This window comes from Balaenoptera musculus, chromosome 3, assembly GCF_009873245.2.
Source record: "Balaenoptera musculus isolate JJ_BM4_2016_0621 chromosome 3, mBalMus1.pri.v3, whole genome shotgun sequence".
NCBI classification, from domain to species: Eukaryota; Metazoa; Chordata; class Mammalia; order Artiodactyla; family Balaenopteridae; genus Balaenoptera; species Balaenoptera musculus.
This window is the reverse complement of record NC_045787.1, coordinates 60,978,026-60,996,378: the sequence shown is the minus strand read 5'-3', so window position 1 is coordinate 60,996,378 and position 18,353 is coordinate 60,978,026. Positions and strand designations below refer to the sequence as shown.

The window sequence follows — 18,353 nt, the reverse complement described above, 5'->3', positions numbered from 1 at the left end:
AAATCCAATCTTTAGAAAACATATAATGCACTAATTCCCAGAGATTTAAGACAGCTCCATTCGCTTCTTGAGGCTCTCAGGCTCCTTATGACCAAGACATGAAAAGGTTCTTCAGCACGAATATACCATGACATATTTTGTTTACTATGAATACTGACTACACCTAAATATGGGATGTCCCAGGGTTCTTCCTTCCCTTATCGGTATCAAGTTGCTTCATTGTTGTACCTTTCTTAGATGGGGTTCCCCCAGTACAGATCCTGTGACAAAGATTCAAGCACAAGTAGGCTCCCTGGGAGGTTATCCTGGAAAGCACTGTTAGGGGAATCGGCATGTGAAATAGGGAGGAGAAGAAAGCCAATAAAGGAATGCTCTTGAGCAGGTTGCTCAATCCCTGGTGAATTCTAGGAAACGTTCTTCAGAATCATCCCATCTGAGGGGCCAGCAAGCTGGGATATGTCTCCTCCAACTCACGTTGGTCGTTGATGGGTGCTCCTCAGACCAGCGCTTAAGGTCTGTTCCTTGCTGGGGCCAAAAAGAGAGCCCTCAGGTGGAGGTCCTGGGTGCTTGCTGTACACATGTTCAGGAGAGGGGGCTGAGGGCGGTACGACTGGGGCGCCAGCAGTGCCTGCTGAGTGCACTGCTTTAACATTCTTAACATTGACAGACGAGGTCGCTAGAGAGAGAGACACCTCGGGCGGTCAGAAACAAAGCACACGCAGAGACTGTTAGTAGAATGTACTTAAGTCGTATCAGTGCCTGATAGATGTCGGAGTGAATTTAAAAGATACTGAGATTTGGCCATTGATCCTGAAACAGGGAATGGAAGATGTAGAGGGAGTCTCTGAGAGGTGTCTAGATGTTGTTCCTAAAATGACACATCATGCCTCAGTCACAAAGGCTGATAAGCCATTACGGTAACAAATGGAACAGCTGGATTGTCCCAGCTCCTTATAGGGTCACAGTTTCTTCAGTGCTAATCAGCCTACAGAATTATAGCTAGGCCCACAAGGAAATTACGATATTTTTTCCATGCACTCAGATCTGGAAGAAAACAAAAATCTGGCGGAAATCTGTGGCCAGCCAAGTGTGAACAGGGCCACCTTCATTACTTGGGGAAATTCCTGGGGAAGGAAAAAAAGGTGGAATCCTGTGCTGGTAGTGGACCTTAAAAAGAATCCTTCTTATACAACAGTCTTGATGATACATCTTAACATGGAAAATATATCCTAATATCCTGTTGTCTGTTCTGTTGGTATCATCTAGGGGACAAGGGGATAAGATCTTGACGCTATCAGCTGTCTAATTACTTAGACCTGTTTCACGATGGCGGAACAACAGGAGAGTGTCCCTGCCCTAAAAGAGTCCCCAGTGCAGCCATGAGACAAGCAGAGAAGTAGCTGCCACTGTGATAAACTGATTATATTGGGGACAGAGGAAGGAGCAATTAAATCTGCTGTTTGGGGAGGCATCCCAGAGCTGTGACATTTGACTTGGGCCTTAAAGATGACTGGGTTTCACTCAGGGATGAAGGAGGAGGATGGCAGTCCAGGCAGAGACCAGTGAGGGCAAAGGCAAGGGGCCTGAAAGTGCAGAGTGTGGTCAGGCAGCGGGGAGTGGATGGTGTGAGTGAGATTGTGCCGGCAGGCAGAAGTCAGCCTGTGAGAGTCCTGAGGGCCTCGCCCCTGCCTGTGCCATCTCCCCTGCACCATTGTCAACAGGTATTAACCACTTACAGCCACACCATTTCTATTGGCTCATGTCCACGTTCCCATCAAACATCCTGCTGTCGTAGAAACAAACAACTTAGGTGCAGGATGATGAATGGCGCTTATAGAACTTGTGTGAGGTTCGGAGTCCCATCAATGCAGCCTTTTGGCAGTGAAACCTACATTTTGTGCGAAGTGGCTGGTTAGTGATCCCTGTAAAGCCTGTGGATGCCTTGTTGAAGGGGAAAGTGACATGCTTCAAACAGGTGGTGAATATTATGCATAAAGTATATTATTTATCCTCTCTTTGCCATGTATTTTCTATCAGTCCATCGAGCCCCAAGTGTTCTGTGTTCTAAATATCTAGCTATGTTTAACAGTACATAGAATTAGTTACTTCCTCTTTTATCATTTATGGAGTGTTTTTCCCCATGGAATTCCCCACTCCTCTGTCGATTCACTTTCATTCCATCCTTTGAAACTGCATTCAGGCTTCCAGGAGATGTTTCCCTAATGATTTCATAACCTAAGATGAAGACTTAAAAGTAGTTGATGCCAAAGAAAGAAATGTGAGGACGTCTTGAGTCTGATTTAGTAAATTGGCCCCTGGCTGCTCTGTATCTTTGGGTGAATCACTGTCCTTTAGTGAGTGAATGTAAGAATAATCAAGTCTAAGAAACAGATCCAGCAGCCAGACACATAAACCCTTCTCTCTACCCCTTGTCAGTCACTCTCCCCAGCACGAGAGAAAAAACAAAAGTAAATAGGATATGTGTTCAGTTTTGTATTTAGCATCCAGTTTGCAGTGTGCCTTTTTCTGTGCACTGGTACTCTTCTCCAAGTGCAGGGACTGGGGTGGGGGTCTGGTCCTTGAATTTGGGGAGATTGCTCTTGTCGTTTCCAGTCTGATAAGTGCTGTCATCCTAACAGCCCTAAATCTTGATTTGACCTGGCCTTGCCCACATGAATCTTCACCCACTATTGAGACCATCATAGTCCAGTGACCAGAGTGTTAGATTTATTGTTTCCGTATCATAGCCATCGAAAGCTTCCAGTGGAGAACCTGGTTTTGAAGATGGATGAGCTTTTTTCTTTCTGCATGAGCAGAAAATTGTATGGGAGGGTACAGATCGGTGGCCAATAGATAAGAATTAAAGTAGTTCTTGAGTGGTTCGTCAGCCCCTTGTGGAGGAATATTGGCTATGCTATTTTCACTGAATTTTAGGCTTGTGAAGGTTTGAGTGAACCCTAACATCCATTCTGTAAGAATCAGGGCTTTTGTCAAATGCTCAAAAATATTATATCTGAAGATGAAGACTCCAAACCTTTGTGTATCAACTTTGAGGAAAATTTTTTAGGGCTAATCAAGATGATTTTGAGTAGAAGTTTCTCCCTGTCTAATTACCTGAGAGATAACTGTGGTGATCTTTAGTTTTATGACCTCAACACAGGACTTCTGGTAGTATGTGCCACTTTCACACATTAGAGAGTATTTTGGACACATATGACATTGCTGGGATGTTCCAAAAGACAAAAGTATGCTAAACTAGAATTGTTCTCCAAATCCAGGATTCATGACCACACTTTCCAAAATGCTGTTAAAAGTTCCTTGGCTTCTATAAACATATTTGTTCATCATGAAACAAAGTTAAACAGGATTTATTTTTATTGTGGGACTTCTCAGAGACTTTACCATGCTAGTGAGTACAGTGGCTTTTCAGGGGTGGCGTATAGGATTCGGCATTTGTCCTGGGATCCCTTTGATCTGAAAGCACCTGCAAACCGTCTCCCAGAGCTCACGTCACTCTGACACAGCGGGGGAGATGCTGACATGTGGTAGATTTAAAGTAGATTTAAAGTCTTCCCATCCAGGACTGGAGCCTATTTCCCTACCCCTTGAATCTGGGCTGGCCTTCTGACTTGCTTGGAGTGATAGATGCAGCCCAGGTATTGTGTGAGTTCCAGAGTCCAGTTCTCTAGAAGTCCGGCGGTTTCACTTTTGCCCTCTTGGGGCTTTGCCCTGAGACCTCCATGTGAGGAAGCTGGTCTAGCCTACAGGAGGATGAGAGGCCGGTGGAGGAGAGCCTAGGTGCCCCCATCAACAGGCAGTGTTAACTGCCAGATGTGTAAATGAAGCCTTCGAGGGCCTTTAGCACAGCTGACCCAACTGGGAGCAGTGCGTGAGTGAGCCCAGGCAACCCACGGAATTGTGAGAAGTCATAAGTCACTGTTGCTTTAAGACACTAAATTTTGAGGCTCTTTGTTACACAGCCATAGTCAATGGATACACTAACATAAGCAGTAGCACCCGACAAAGACTTTGAAACAAGACAGAAAAAATATGGTTGTTTATCTAATCAGATACTTTCTATGAAGCTTTTCTAGCTTAAAACTAAATTTCTGGACAGGGATTTTCCAGAAACCCGAGTCACATGAATAGTTAACAGGAACCTAAAATGCCTGGCATGTGATTCGCAGCACCGGAAAATGGCACCTAATCACAGACGGAGTGGTCCAGGGCGGTCGTGCCTAACACTGCCTCCGGAAGGTTAGAGGAACTGAAGGAGGAGTTGGAGCCCGTTCACCTGACATTTTCCCGAGGGCTGGCTGACAGCTCTCTCTGAAGGTGACCAGTGTCACTTAGGGCTCATCCTTCCAGCGTAATGGTCAGATTCCAGCAGACATCTGTTCCACCTGCCGACCAGCTGTGGGGATGTGAGGTCTCCTGATCTCGCCAGCATTCCCGGCATAGAGCTAGTTTAATTTTTCCTGGCTCCGTGGAGCAAATCTGATTAGCAGATGTCGAAGGGGCCCGTTTTCGGCAGGCCCTGGTGAGATGTGGAAGTGGACGAGGCCTGGGTGCTGCCCGTTGCCAAGGCCTGACTGTGGAGGGCCCGGGCCTGGCAGCACTGGGTCCTGGGACATCACACCCACCGTCCTCTCAGTGCTTCAAGGCCAGGAGGAGCTGTGGACGGGGACGTCAGGGCTGCAGGCTCGTGCACTGCAGCTGGGAGGCCTCAGGCAGAGCCACATCAGTCGCTACGTCCGGGCCTTAAAATGCTCGGGCTAGAGGGTCGTGACAGTCAGGCCACAGCCATGCTGGCCGCAGTGAGTTGGGAAGAGGCAGAAGGATGCGAGAATCATGGGAGCTGGAGCCGGAGAAGACCCAGTTGGTCATGAAGCCTCTTCCTCCGTCATGGCCAGATGGTTCCCCCGGGAAACTCTGGAGTGCTTTGTAAAATCTGTTTCCGAATGACTCAGGCTGGGAGTCTTCCAGCTGTTCCCTTGGGACATGGGGTGGCTTTTTCTGCGAAGGAAATACTTTCCTCACGATTGGTTGGGACCTTTTGTTGGTTGGCTGCAGCCCCATCACTCCTGGCTGGTGTCCCTTGGACCACCCTGGACAAGTCCCCCTCTCCCTCTTGCCTTCCCACAGCTAAATCTCCATCACACTTCCGCTGAGCAGCAGTGAAGCAAAGGAGGAGGGGCCTGCTTCTCAGTCTCCAGGCTTTCTGAAATGACGACTTTCTCCAGCTGCTTCAGTGTTCTGACCCCCTACCCCGAATCTCTCTCATTTTTTATCCCTGTTACATTTCACATATGTGAACCCTGGGCTGGTAGTTCACAAGCACTGTGAAGAGTATATATTCCACCACGGCCATGTCATTTTCAGTGAAAATTCTTTGGAGTTTTGTTAGATTAGATCGACCCTGGTTTATATGTCATAGCCCAATGGGTGCAAAAAAACTCTAAATGGAACGTGGCTCCTCCAGAAACCAGTAACAGCGATATCCTACGTCATACACAGCGACTGGCACGGCCGTGTGAACACCGTGGTCCTAGGGCATTTCTTTTGGGGGTTGATGTATCTCAGGGTAAGTCAGTAAAACAAAGAAGATAAGCCTGTGTGTCTGCACAGACCACAGCCACGTTAGGGACGGTTGGTAAGCGAGGGATCGTGGTTTTGTGGGTCTCTGACTTTGCTGTCACTGGTGAAACTGGGACACGAAAAGCCGGAGCTCTGCAGTGTGACTTCATGGTCAGGGCATGTGGTGTTTGTGGGCCATGAGGACCAAGTTCCAAGAGCGGTTTAGATCAGGGTTTTTCTGAGCATGTTGCAGAGTGCTGCAGTTCCTGGGGTCATTTTAGGGGCTCACTGGATGTACTGGTTTTGACAGGAGCAAGGTGGCCCTTGTCAGCTTCCTACTTTTTAATCAGCACAGCTCTGCTTTGATCTGTTTCATATACAGAACTGGGGTTGCTTGTCAGATTCCGTTTGATAAATAGTCTTCTGTGCTCAGAAGAAAGTTTGCAAACCGCAGGTTCAGAGGACTGACTTCTAGTAAAAACAAACACAGAGAGAAACCTCTTTAGCCGAGCAAGTAACGATTACATTTCTGGGATCCACATAGATCAATCCGCAGACATTTGGAAGCAGCGAAAAGCAAAGAACTAAACAAATAGATGTTTCTGGGTAACTGCTATGTCATCAGGAAACTCTTAGTCAATATAAACAGGACGTGTAGAATGTGACCTAAGTGGCAAGGGGAACCAGGAGGCCAATTCTGGTCATCTGTGCAGGTGACTCTGCCAGAGAGTGTCGTTCTTAAGTAAGCCCCAGTGAGCCGTGGAGCAGAGGTGATAAGAGTCACGTGATAAAAGCTACCATTACTGAGAGCTTTCCATTTGCTGAGAGCTGTGCCTCGGATTCATGTCCGTGGTAGTAAATGTAGGTTCTGTTATTATCCCCATTTCACACATGGGGAAACTGAGGCTCAGAGACTGAATAACTTGCCCAAGGTCACACAGCTGATAAAGTAGTGGAGCTGGGGATAGGTCCCTTTGGTTAGAGTTTATGTCCGTAAATGTTCTGCTACGTTGCCTCTCTCTGTTCGTCCCTTTTTAATTTTTATACGTGTGTGTGTTTTCCTCCCTAATGGTTTTGCTAAGTGGAGTACCTAAGGTTACCTAGTTTAAAAAAATGTCTTTCTTGTCATAGTTACAACTTTATGATCAACCCGCTCCAAGATGGCTCCATATAAAGCTGAAATGTAGTGTTGCGTGTAAATGATCCTCATTGGTTAAAAAAAGAAGGTAGAGGAAAGGAGCTAACAGTCTAACCTTACGGGGGGGGGGGGTACTAATACTAAGCAGGCACGTGCAGCTCTGGAAGTGTGTGTGTGCCTGGATTTAATGGTTCACAGTCACTCCACAGTTTACTGGTGCAGGAGAAATTAGGACTCTTGAAGCCACAGCAGCAGGTAGCGTTGCTAAGGCAGATGGGAATAACCTTTGCACAGGTTTTAAGTTCTTAAATGTTGGGTGTTTTTCTCAGATGGTAGCTCAGCTTCTCCAGTCCATCCTCTGTGTCACACACGGCCTTCGCAAAGGCTGGGTAAGGGTAGTCTTTGTGAGGATCTGCTCTTCACTTACTTCGTGCCCTTCCAAATGTGCGTGAACTATTCCTTATTTCTGCCAATAACCACGTGGTTCCAGTGAGAGCGTTAGGTTCTGCTGGAACTTCTCTCCAGTCAGTTGACGCTGCTGGAGCAGAGTAGTCCCCTAAAGAGTGAATTTAACAGGCATTTAGTTTTGTTTTTGTAGGTGCATTTGGAAAAGCTGGAACTGTTTGAGCAGCTATTGCACGGCACATCCAGGCAGCTTGAACAGTCTGCCTCCGTGCAACACACCAATTTTAAACATGACTGAAGCCTGTGGTGCGTTTCTCTCACGGAGCCAGTGAGGCCCCCCGGGAGAAACATGAACTTGTGTGGGTGCTTAGGAAGTATTGAGCAATAACTCTCTCAAGCCACAAGGGCCCCATTTGCCTAGCAGAAATTTATGAACAGGGCCCTAGTGGCTTATACAAGTTCATTTTTCTCTCCCAAGTGCCTCGCTCACTTCCTGAAAGTAATGTTTTCATCGAAAGATTTGACCATACTGGATCTTTACGGAGACGCCTGAGAAATCCCACCCTTGATGCCGTAGCAGATGACGATGACTTTGCTGAGATAGGGCCTTGGATGTGGCCTCCTGGTGGGGAAAGTGTTGGTTAAAGGGGATGTGGAGAAAAAGTTGCTAAATGACAGGTATCTGTCTGACCTGATCTAACAGTTACCTGAGGTCTTGCAGGTCGTGGTAGAGCTGGGTAGTTTGGACCTGAATGGTCGTGAGAGTGCCTCACAGTGACGGGCAGCTTGTCAGTGGTTTCCAAAACATCTGTCTCAAAAGAGGGCGGTTGAAATTCCTACCGGGGAGCGTTTCCAGTCATTGCCCATGAGAAACGAGAGTGGGAGTAAGTGAAACAGATCAAGAGGAAATGAGTCTGTGCTCCACTTGGGATTACATGCAGATGAATTCCATATTTTGGTTAGGGAATGTTTTCTTTTAGAAAAGAGAAGACAAGAAAGAAAAGCTTAGAGTCTGACCGAGTTACTAAAAAGCAGACTGAGATGCAGATTAATGCCGGCCGAAACAGTCGCTTCAGTTGGCCGTTTTTGTCTTCTGGTGTGTGTGTGTGCGCGCACGTGCACAAGAAAGTGACCCAGGACTTACTGGCACGCTTTTCCGCCCTTGGCCTGACATCCCCGCCAAGGTGGCCTGACCTCGCCGGAACGAACTGTTTTAAAACCGCTGTAGTCAGCAGAGCTGTGGCTCCTCGCTGCATCTGCACAGATCGGTGACTTGAAGATTCAGACAAATACGATAGCCGCCCACCCCTGCCTCCACAACCCCATGCACGGGGGACACGTTCCTGGACCTCCGGTGGATGCCTGAAAACTTGGGGGGGGTGGGTACCAAACCCCGTATATCCTGTTTTTTCCTATCCACACACACCCGTGATAAAGTTTAATTTACAAATTAGGCATGGTCAGAGATTAACAACAATAATTAATAATACATAGAACACATAATAATATACTGTAATAAAAGTTATGTGAATGTGGTTTCTCTCTGTCAGAAGATCTTACTGTGCAGATTTAATGCCTTTTCCATCTTAACCACTTGTCACGCACTGTGTCTGTAACTTTTGCAGTTTGAGGTGCAACAGCCAAACCAGAACGAATTTCTTTTTCCTTCTTCACAATTTCGTAGATAGAAGATTCATTCTTACTGAATATTAGCAACTGCAGCATATGATTTTTTTTCTTTCCTTATTAAGTTGAGAACTTCTACCTTTTCACTTAAAGAAGAAGCCTTTTACGGCTTTTCTTTGGCGGATCCGAATTGCCAGCGTCACTATTCTTGACTTTGGGGCCACTGTTCAGTAAAATAAGGGTGACTTGAGCACAAGCACTGTGATACAGCGACAGTCAATCTGACAATTGCAGCAGGGCTACTAAGTGACTAACGGGTGGGACGAGCTGGACAAAGGTGATGATTCACATCCCGGGAGGGACGGAGGGGGACTTTGGGAGATTTCGTCACACTACTCAGAATGACACGCAATTTAAGGCTTGTGAACTGTTTATTTCTGGAATTTTTCATTTAATATTTTCAGACCATGGTTGACTATGGGTAGCAAACGACAGAAAGCGAAACCATGGATAAGGGGGAACTGCTATAATATGTATTCATCCTATTGACAAAAATCACAACTGAGGTTTTCCTGACTTAATTACAAGAAAGTGTCTATCGATTTTGATTTAAAGATTTTATTTGCCCCCTCTGTCCCCTGTGTATAAATCATGGAATGGAGACGCTGATTTGCTCTTTGCCCGTTGTGTTCAAAACGTGCTACTTCCGATGATGCCAAACCAGACCTGAGCTCTGTTTTGCCCGCTGAGGAGTCGTCCAGCAGGTAGTCACGAGACGCCAGCTGTGTGCGCCAGACGCCGTGTGAGGATATAACAGTGAGCAGGGAGACGGACGGGGCCCCGGCCCTCCTGGAGGTCACAGTCTGCAGCCGCCTGGCAGCGGAGCTCTCGCAGGCTGGGGACTTGGAGTAAGGGAGGCCCCGGGGAGCCGGGCAGAGCTGAGAACCTGGAGACGCTCCGTTGGCAAGTCGGGTGTCTCCTCGTTGCTGCCCGGGCACTGGTGGGTGGTCAGTGATTTTCCTAAGCTGCCCTCGGGCCCCCAGCTTGCTCTCCCAGGTCAGTGGGCGGTGCTGTCATCCCCTCAGGACCACCAGGGAAGGGAGTGCTGCCCCCCCCCCGCCCGCCCGGGTCTGCCTCCAAGGCGGTCCCCTCCACTGTCTCCACAGTCACCTTCTCCGCCCGCAGCTCCCAGACCACGGTGCCGCTAGGCCTTGCCTCATCCTCCCGATACGTTGTCCTCATTGTCACTATGCAGCTCTCCCCGTCTCCTCACCCCTCCATCTGTGTGGACCTGAAGGTGACCTGACTGGCTGAAGAAGGGCTCTTTTTCCAGCCCCTGCACGGCCTCCCTGTGCTGCCTGTGCTTCTGGGACCTGCACAGGGGGCGGCCGAGGTGGGGCTGGAGAAAGAGCTGCAGCAGCTCCTGGCCCTATGCCCCTGCACCTAGGAGGCCAGGCCTGGGGGCTGGAGTTGTCTCTGGGGATAGGGCTGAGGGCGGGGCCATCCTGCCACTCTCCGTCCTCCCAGAGGGGCAGTGAGACAGGTGGGAAGCCCAGAGCGCCTGGGCGGGAGGCCGGGAGGTGGGGGCCCGGCGCCTGGCCCGCGGAGGCCTGCGGGCTCACCCGCCCTCCCTGCAGGCGGGCCGGCGCTCTAGAGGGGCGCTGAGCGGAGACTGCGTGTGCGGCCCTGTGGGGATGTGACGCCGAGTCAGATGAGGGTTCAGAACTAACGTGTGGACTATCCAGTAAGGGAGAAAAATCGTGTTCTTAAACCCACCCTGCTCTAGAGAGTGCTGTGCCGTCAGAGGGGCTCCAGTAAAACCTGGACCACCCGGTGGGGGAGACCGTCTAAAGGGAAAGGCTTCCTGGAAGAGATGGCATTCGAGCTAGACCTTGAAGGACAGGTGGGAGGGGGATGCGAGGAGATGAAGGGGTGACGAGATAACAGCACCCAGGTGGGCACGGTGGGGGGAGCCCCCCCCCCCCCCGTGGGGTGATTCCTGGAAATCCCAGGAAGCAATTCACAAGTGGCCTTTGCTGGTAGATTCCGCAGAGGGACAAGGGCCAGTGGCTTTGGCAGCTCTGTAAAAGTGGGTGTGTTTGATTGTCCTGCTGCTGGGGCCAAAGCCATGTCCCCCATTCAGAAACCCGAGCCTCTCTAGGGACCCTGCTGGAGGAAGCGTGCTCTGGGGTAACACGAGGGCCCGTCGATTGTTAACTTTTCTTTCCCTGATGGCAAATCAGAGCCATCACACAATGCTGGAGGATTTATTTCTGAAGGATACGGAGGTAGTTGGACAAAAGCTTAACTACAATGGGTTTTTTTTTTTTGACATCCAAGGTCACAGCTATTAAATTTCTGTAAGTTAAGGATTCTAGAATTACAAATGGCTTGCCTCTTCAAGTGCACCCTTGTCATAATTCAAACTCAAAGCATTCTAATGCCATTTCTTCTACAGAAATACACTTTTTAAATGGGGGTGCTATTTTTCTTTTTCAAGTTTAACTTAAGCTCGGTTAAGCTCAGAACCAGTGGTCCTGGTTCCCGTCCTCTGTCGGCTAGGTGGGCGCAAGCCAATGACGGCTCTCACTTCTGTAAGTTTGCAGGTACTCGGCAGTTGCTTTAATTATTACCATTTTCCTGTGGTGCTCGTCTAAACTGTAAGTTCTCTTTTCTGTGGGTTTTGCAGCACAGTATTATTTTATGGGTTTATTTTTTATGTTTTTCCCCCCTTTTGAGTGTTACCGGATCCCCAGTCACCAGAAGGCCAGGATCTGTTTCAGTAACTGATTTATCAGGTGCTAGGCTGGTGACATTGCGAGAGTTTATGGAAGGGCCCCCACCTCCTTTCCCCGGGGACTTTGTGACTGGCTCGGCCGTGAGCGCAACACCGAGTGTGTTCTCCACACGGTGGAAGGTGAAATGGCTTCTACGAGCAGTGGTCGCATTTGAAGTGGGAGCTCTGGAACCTCCTCCAGTGGCTTCTGTGTCTCACGCCTGCACTCAGGGGTCATTCAGGCGGAGTGAGAAACTTCAAAGGAAGTGCCACAAGGCCTTGGGCCTCTGGTCAGAATGTTCATAGTCTGTTATCAGTAAATACTTGGAAGATACTCTCCCCACTCTCTCCCCCTCCCTCTAGTTCCCCAAATGTTTCATCTCCTCCACCTTCACTGCTGGCCAACTGCGAGGTCCCGTTGGACGACTTCTTTCAAAGCGGCTGATTTAGCGTCTGTCCTGAGGGCCAGCACCAGCCAGGTCTGGGGTGAAATGGGGGTGATGGATGGTTGGGGAGGTGAGGCTGCAACTCCCTGGTGACACCTCAAGTAGTTAATCAAGGGACACACTTCCTCTCAGTGGGAGGTAAGGGATTTTCTGTTCCTTTGTTCTTAAGGCTACTATTCAGGCCATTTTCCCTCCTGGACACCTCAGGCTCTGCTCAAAAAGGCTTCCGTGGTTCCCTCTGGCAGTGCTAGAGGTCAGCGTTGTTCCCTCACCAGAGACACAGGGAAGTCACAGACCTTGGGTTTTCCTTGTTGCTAAAGGCCACGAATGTGGGATATCCTCTCTGTCCCCATAGCAAGGTAGCGGCTGCCTTGCCGGGCTGTGTGGTTTGTTCAGACAAGCAGACCATTCCAAATCGGCCCCAGAGAGCCACTTCAAAAAGACCATTGTCTGCCCCACGGAGAAGCCGTTGTCAAGGGCTGCCATTAAAACAGTGACTTTTGGAGCTGCTTTAATGTGCCACTTACAAGTCAAGGCCGGTTTCGGAGCGGCAGCAGCAGCGGATGTTTGAATAAGTGCCATGGACCGCAGGTGCCAGGTGTGATCCCAGACACCTCTGTTTCCTCCCCATCTCTAGGAGACTAAAAATGGCCAGGGTGGTTCTCTTCCCAGCCAGTTCCCGCTGGTGACCACCAGGTCCCCCCTGCATTCTGCAGGCTGTGAATGGGTGGCCACCGTAGTTCCTAAAAAGGATGGCTGAGGCCAAGGTCTGTGGCCTGTTGAAATCAGTGACTGATATTTTAGAACCGAAAAGAGGAGCTTGCATGGAAGCTTGCATTGCTTTTGGAAAGATACGTGTTTCTTCCAACAATTCTGCAATGTTGGCAGACAAAGTGTTGCAGCTCAGAGATCATCACCAGTCCCTTTTTAAGGAAACAAGCAAGACAGTGACCCAATTCAGTCCCTTTTCATTTATTTTACAGTGTATGGGTCAAACATTACTAAAGAAAACTGGACGAGTTCCATTTCAGTTTAGTTAACACGAAGCTTGTCTTTTAGAACACAAGGGGATGGTTACGGATGGGCATGGCATGTATTGTGTTTGTTATGTGCTTAGCACTTTGCTGGTGCAAAATGAATGCCAAGAAAGGTCTGTTTTTCCTGAAACAAGGAAATTGTTGTATATGGACGAGTGTGTAGGTGTGTGTACTTTTAAAAACACCTTCTGTTTGCCACACAGTGTGCTAATCACCTTGAGAGGCCACTTAAGGGTTTTTCTATATGAAACGTGGAGAGAGCCTTAAACGCTGAACTGTGTGGTCCCCACCAAGTGCAGTATGAGATCAGCAAAGGGAGAGCTTTGTGTGGGTTGAAATGGAATTTTAAAATATACCTTATTAACTTCAAGGCAGGCATATGGAAATGCTAATAACTTTTCAAAAAGCACAGTGTTTGGCAGGTTTGTGTAGAAGTTGTGAGTAGGGGTGAGGGATAAATGCCAGGCGTGGCTGTGTGGTTTTAGGGCTCCATCCCACAGGCCCACATCCTCTACTGCTGATGTGGGTAGCCTGTCCGGAGACCAACCCCCAGAGGCTACAACACCTCATTCCCTCCCCTAGGTGTCAGTGCAGAGGGTGTGAGAGCTGACCGTTTCTCTGGGGAGGGGGATGGTCCAAGGTGATGGGTCAGTTAATCAGTTAACAAATCTTTGTTGAGCACCAACTGTGTATAATGATAGGAATAGCCACTTTTATTGAGCGCATAGGTATGCGGGGCACTGGGCTAAGCACTTGGCAAGCAATCTTTTGTTTATTTCCTACAATAACTCAGTGGAGTACTGAGTTAAGTGCTTCTTCTCAGTTCACAGATGAGGAAACAGGCTCAGGGGGAGTTAGTGGCTTGCCTAGGGTCATCACACTGCTACTGAGTGGCAGAGCTAGCATTTGAGCTAGGTTGCAAACAGCATTGTGTTTCCTGATGTGGGCTTGGCGCTGGGCACTAGACAGTACAAAGGATATGTGGTGTGTGGCTGCAGACCCCAGCGACCTGTGGATCTCACACAGGACAGGAACGGTATGAAGAGGCAGCTCACACAGCACGTGCTCCTCTCCCCAACACAGGGATCACGTGGAGAAGGGGAAAGTGCCGATACAGGTGCAGTTGCTTACCTTCAGAATTAGTACAGAGAGTTGAATGTGAAGGTGGGTGTCATGGGCGATGGTTCTTGTCAATTTTGGAAACATAGTCTCTATGATGTTATAGTCACATATTCAGGTAGGCAGCTCACAGAGTAAAACAGGCTGCTGTACTGTAAGGCAATATGGAGTAGTGGAGACTGGGGAAAATTGGAGAACTGCCCTGTCTAAAGAGAACAGCCATTACTCAACTCCAGTCATCTTTTGTCATGTGGAAATGTAAGTCCAATATTGCCAGTGTACTGATTTTTTTCACCTGAAAGGAAAGCCAGAAATTTGGATTTTTACATTGTCTTCCAATCTTTGAATGTCTGCTACTAATTTTTAAAAAGTTTAATGGATCAACTGTTGTATATAAGCCTCCAGTTTTTGAAACCTCTGAAAGGGTTGGAATAGAAGTGGGGATGTAGAGGTTGGAAACCCCAAGATAGTAGACCAGGAGTGGCAAGTGCATCTCACATCAGGTCCAGCTTGCACCAGTGTTTCTCAAACTTCAGTGTGCATGCAAATCACCTGGGGTCCTGTTCAAATGTGCATCCTGGTTCAGGAGTTCTAGGGTGGGGTCTGTTGCAAAGATTCTAAGGCAGTTTCTAGGCTTAGTGGGGAAAAGCACTGTGATAAATTAGTGTCGTCTACTGTGAGCAAAGAAAAGGGGAATGGCCTGACATATTTGCCATCCCTGTAGTACAGCAAGGTGTAGTACAGCAAGGTGATAAGGTGATACAGTATCTAGGCTTAGTGGGGGAAAGCACTGTGATAAATTAATGCCGTCTACTGTGAGCAAAGAAAAGGGGAATGGCCTGACATATTTGCCATCCCTGTAGTACGGCAAGGTGATAAGGTAAATTGAGCACTTATGGTCATTTCCAGGGTTCCCCTAAAAAGTCAGAATTTGAGAACACAGCTAGGTCAGAAGCTTTTGAATTTTGCATCCTCCCTTATTTATGCATGCTTCTCCACATAAGAAGAACTTGGATTCATCTCTCTATCATCTGGGAAATTGGGATAAGACTAGCAAACTTTCAACTTGGGTGGGATAAAAGGAGAGTTAAGTGATTGGCTCTCTGTTCTTTCTGCTGTATTTTGAGGGTTAAAAAAAATGTCTTGCATATGTTGGTGTTCTGTTACTTCCACGTGGCCTTGGCATCCCTTCAGCATGGGGTCCATGGTGGGAGGAAAGGGTGGGTGCCGAGGAAATGGCTCTGAGCAGAAATCATCTTGTTTCCATTCACTTAGAGCTGTTCTTGGAGCCCTCTTCTGGTCCCCTGCCTGTGCTCAGTGCCCTTGGAGTTGCATGCCAGGAAACAAGATGATCTTTCTAATTGGGCAAGTGGGAAGAGAGGGACTGGGTGAGCCAGGATGGGCTGGCAGTTGACGCCTAAAAATAGATCTTTTTCCTCATGAATAAACATTTTCGGGGGGCAAAACGCCTTGCTAACCGTCCCGGACAGGTCAGCAGAGGAGGCCAGCAGGGCCAGGGTGCAGCCAGGTGGGTGGAATGCCAGCCAGCATGGGGTTGCCATGGCAACAGGGCCCCTTGGAGGAAGCTTCCGTGACCTCCAGGGAGCGAGGGCTGATCTCAGATCTGAGACCAAAGTATATGTACAAGCAGGGGGTGGACGGGGGAGTGGGAGGGTGGGAGGGGAAAGGGGTCTGAGATTCTGCGGTTCTAACGAGCTCCCAGGGGATGCCGATGATGCAGGTCCAGGGGGCACACTTGGAGAGGCAAAGGGTTCGAGTCCACCATGATCTTCAGGACTCTGAGGAAGGGTGAAGGCACACAGGCAGGGGAGTTAACCCCATTCCATTTTTTTTAGCATCTTGTATTTGGCCTAAGCTAAAAAAAAAAAAAAAAAAAAAAAAAAAAAAAATGGCAGTGCTTTAACAGCTGTTTCTCATCATACTGAGATGTTTTCCTTGCCTGGTGGTGGTGGTGACACTTTAATATAACAACAAAATTACGAGTGTTGTGTATTCTAATTTTGCTGGTAAAAATGTATATGATTGGGCAGACTCTACTGTCGATGTAACAATTAATTCAGTAAAATGCAGCCTGTGCTAGTTGATGTATGACTGAGGCTCTTCTAAAATAATGGGGCAGATTTTGGCAACATTTTAAGAGCAAAAGAATAGCTCAGACACTAGAGCTGGGAGGTGAAAGTCATTCTGATAATTTAAAAACTTTGACAAGAATGTAGGTAGCTTGCCCTGTGCAGGGGATAGAACCATTCCTTGAGAGGCCAGGGTCCTTATCCAGTCTCTCAGAGAACGAGCATGACAGGCTGGTCGCTTGTGTCTGGACAGCAGAGGCACCAGCTGTTTGCAGGGCCATGGCCAAGGCGGACCTGAATGATGGCATCCTTCCCCACACCCGCTGTGCGCCCACTCTTCACGTGATCCCATTTTCTCCCTGCGCCTGTTCTCAGGCTATGTCATGGGTCTGTTCTTGACGTGGCCTCCTCAGAAACTGTAGCAAAGTCTGACCGTGGAAGCCGTGACTGGGTGACCATAGAAGGAAGCCCAGCGAGCTCCCTTTCCACGGGTCTTTTGGTCGACTCCCAATTCCCTCATGGGAGGACGCCTAAGTCCCTTCCAAGGGTATCAACAGTCAGTCTGATTATTAAAACTCTGAGACCGGGAGGCTCCAGCTTGTGATTTTGATTGTATTCCAGAGATGGTTATCAGTTTGTGTCATGATCCAGAGCCCACTGTGGAGGGGAAACGGTGCGGTCAGGTCTGTGGAGGAGCCCACAGCCTGCCTGCCCCTGGGGATGGGGTCCTGGAGTGACGGAGTCCAGTGGGCAGCAGACACGACGTGTCTGTGGTTATCCACAGACACCCCCAGCCAGGCTTGGCAAGGGAGCCAGGGCTAGGCCTCCCTACTTCCTGCAGGAGGGCTCCGGGCCTGGACAGCCTTGGCAGAGGGGGTGGGCATCAGCAGGCGGAGCTGGGGGCCGGCAGCGGGGCTGACAGGGAGGAGCCCTCTGCCTGGGGTTTCTCTCCTGGTCTCATCGTGCTCCCATGACTCTGGACAGCTCTGGTGGAGACGCTGTGTCCTGGTGCTTCTCCGTCCCTGCCCAGCTCCCGCTGGCCGCTGTGGACGGTCCCCTCCCTGCTTTGGGGAGCACGAGACTAGCAGAAGCAGGGACTGAGACGCGAAGGGGGTCTCTGCACCAGAGGGGTCCAGAGGGGGCTTTCCGAGGGTCGTCTTTATCTCTCTTCCCCCCACAGTGATTTGCTCAGGGTGAGAGTTGAGTGGGACGCCAGGCCCTGTGCACGTGGGTGCTGAGTGTCGTGCTCCGGGTCAGAACCGCCTCTGCAGTTCCTTGGCAAAAAACCACCGTCTCTGGAACCCCATTCCTCTATGTCTGACCCTGTGGTATGACCCAGGACTCAGGTGAAGCCTCATTTCCCTTTGTGGGATAGAAAGAACTAAAATGTAATGGGGAGCAGTCCTGGGACACTAGGAAAAAAAAAATTTTTTTTTTTTCTTTCCTTTTCACTCCTAAGAAGTTGATGGTTTTTCTCCCCACATTCCAGCACACTTGTTCAACTTGAAACAAAATGCTATGAAAGCTTTTAAGTTTTTGCCATGGACTTACAGTACAGGGTGAAAAATAATATTCTGAGATTTGAAAAGCTTAAGTTGAGGTGGCTGGGTGATTTTGGCAGTGTTTCTCTATGTGAAATCCCCAGGCCTCGTCCCAGCCTCTACCTCCCCCGTCACGGGTTGGCAGGAGCGGTGAGTTTTGCCAGAGCGGAGGGGGGATGGCAGGAGCCTGCTTGGGCAGAGGAGTCCCTGGGGGCCAAAGCTTGGGCCCCAAGGGTCTGCAGCCGCTTTAGTAACACGGGAAGTAGGGAAAATGGACCCCACGTCTGGAGTTCTGCCTTTGTGTTCCTGTTTTTCTTTGAATCGAAGGGTGGTTGGGAAAAGAAAACCCAACGGTCACAACATGCTTGAGTCAGCACCAGGGATGGGTGAGGCGTAGGGACAGGGAGTCACTGAGTCACGGGCGCTGCAGCTGTGAGAGTCCTCCACAGCTCCCTTTCTAGCTGCCTCATTTATGGGCCTGCCACGGAGGCCCTGGAACAGCAAAGGACCCGCCCAGGGACACACAGCTGGCTGGGGACGGTGCTGGGAGACGAGCAGGTTCCTGGAGTCCCAGGCCAGCGCTCCAGCATGATGCCCA

General features: G+C 49.2%; 1 protein-coding gene across 5 annotated transcripts in view; it reads left to right on the top strand.

Moving 5' to 3' along the window:
• Positions 1–18,353, top strand: part of LHFPL2 (LHFPL tetraspan subfamily member 2) — a 169,266-nt gene that overhangs the window by 97,983 nt on the left and 52,930 nt on the right. The window lies entirely within an intron of this gene.